This window comes from Bison bison, unplaced genomic scaffold, assembly GCF_000754665.1.
Source record: "Bison bison bison isolate TAMUID 2011002044 unplaced genomic scaffold, Bison_UMD1.0 scf7180017860429, whole genome shotgun sequence".
Lineage (NCBI taxonomy): Eukaryota > Metazoa > Chordata > Mammalia > Artiodactyla > Bovidae > Bison > Bison bison.
In genome coordinates, this window is record NW_011491001.1 from 26,774 (window position 1) to 29,260 (window position 2,487).

A 2,487-nucleotide genomic window follows, 5' to 3' on the forward strand; every position below is an offset into this window, starting at 1 on the left:
GACTATGTGGACCTTTCTTGGCAAAGTAATGTCTCTGCTTTTTAATATGCTGTCTAGGTTTGTCATAGTTGTTCTTCCAAGAAGCAAGCCTCTTTAAATTTCATGACTGCAGTCACCATTGGCAGTGATTTTGGAGACTGAGAAAATAAAATCTGTCTGTTTTATTATTAAAAATTAAATTCTAACCTTCATCCTAATGCTGCCCTAGTCACGTTTTTTGGGTTGGAACTGTTAGTCATATCTGACTCTTTGTGAACTCATGGTCTGTAGCCTGCCAGGCTCCTCTGTCCATGGACTGTCCCAGGCAAGAATACTGGAGTGGTAGCCATTCCCTTCTCCAGGGGATCTTCTCCACTCAGGGGTCAAATCTGGGTCTCCTGCACTGATGGCAGATTCTTTACCATCTGAGTCACCAGGGAAAATTAACTATGTATTGTCTATATTTACTATCCTAAGTCAGGGTCAGCATGTTGTCATTGAAATACCTTGTAACGCCTTTCCTGGATTTTCTATGACATGTCAGGCATACAACTAGATGCTATATATTAATTATCACATAACTGTGTTAGTTTCATAATATTTATATTGTTGATAAAAAACTGAGGCCTAGTTTTTATTTTCTGACTTTGTATGGCTTTCTCTTTGGTTTACCACAATGTATTGTAACTTTTTCCAACAGTAACAAATGAAAGCTATTGTGAATATATATAAGCACAAGAAAGTTGTTGTGAAATTAAATCTATTGCCAATTTATAGAGGGAAAATGTATGCACTTTCCCATTAAGTCACTGAAGAAAAAGAAACAAGAAAAAAAGTTGAAAAAAGTAAATTTTTCAATGATGCCTTAACTATTATGCAAAGACAAGCATGTGGGCCTGGGAAGAGAGATATGATCCATGTCAGGTGTGGGCTGAGACAAGGGTTTGTATGAGATGGCATACAGTGCAAAGACCTCACCATCATTTTGAGAGCAGTGAGCTCTTTACCTCTTTACGGCTGAAGCACACAAAAAGGGAAGCAGGCTCTACGTAGACCTCTGTGCGTCCTTCCTTTTCTTAGGGAGAGAAGAGTCATAACTGAGTTTGTGGACTATAAGCCCTTTCCCCTCTCTCCCCGCCAGCCTCCAGGTCTGAATGATAGGTTTGTTCCTGTCCCAGACTAGGCTGACTCATGTCAAGGCCCAGTCATGGGAGGGGCCCTGCCAGGGCCCTGATAGCATTATCTGTAGGACCAGGACCTGGAAACAGCAACTTTTCCCTCCCAGCCCCTGAGCAGGGTTTGCCTATTTCTGTATTCAAATGACATATTTATTTTTAAAGAACTAACCAGGATCCCACCCAGCCTGGCTGTGGCAGGGAAACTACCCTAAGATATTTTAGGTTCCATCTATTCCTTCTCTCAGAAAGAGCACAGTTCAAGGCCAAAGGGCCTTAGGGAAAGTGCCCTGGAGAGCAAGTCAGGAGCTTTGAGTCCTATCTTGGGCATTTTCATGACAAATTACATCACATTGAGAAAGTCCTCATCTTTCCCTGAGCTTCAGATTTCTCTTTTGGATGTGACTAGAGTGACTTAGCGCACCGTGCAGATAAAATGGTCTTTCTACTGACAGAGAATTTCTGTTGATTAAATTCGTAAGTTCCCTCAAAACTTAAACCAGGAGTGTTATTGAACCCTATTCTTCTTAACCAGCAAGACATCCTGAGGTCTTCTCATTCACCTAGGACATTCTCCTAAGCAGACCCACTGGTAGTAATGTGCATGTGCTGGCTCCTGAGTGGAGAAGAGAGCATACTCTTCTCCCCTCTCTTCTCACACCTCTAGGAAAGAGCTTGACACTCTCCCCACTTAGCTGCCTCCACTAACTCACTTCAGAGATTGAACCATTTACTTCAAAGAAGTCTTAGTGGAGTAGAGAGCCATGGTTAAGAGCACGGACTATGGAGTCAGATGGTCTGAGTGGCTGAACTCAGCACGTTACTAGCTGTATGACCCAATCCTCTCACCTATAAAATGGGGTTTTAACATACTCATAAGACTGTTCTGACACTGAGAAAGTAAATATATGCAAAATTTGTGTCTTATATATGCTAAGTGCTCCAGAGTCTTTTGCCATTTTTGTTGACTATTTTATTCTGCACTTTCCACCAGTGCATTTGTAACAGTAATAATAAGACAACTGGCATTTATTGAAAGCTTACTAATGTGCCAGACATTTCAGCAAGGATTTTGCATAACATATCATTTAACTTATTTCCCTGAGTATACTAGGAAAGAAAGAAGAGTATACTAGCAAGAAGAATATACTAAGTAGAAAAAGGGTGGTGGTTATGATTATTGTCTTCATTTAAGTAGTTGGCTTTGTGAAGTCAAGGACTGTGATTCTCTGGGTCACTGGTATGTCACCATGTTACAATGTATGCAATTTGGGTTTAACAAATATGTATGTGACTATTCCAATATGGGAAGGTTATCTTCTGAAACAGGGAT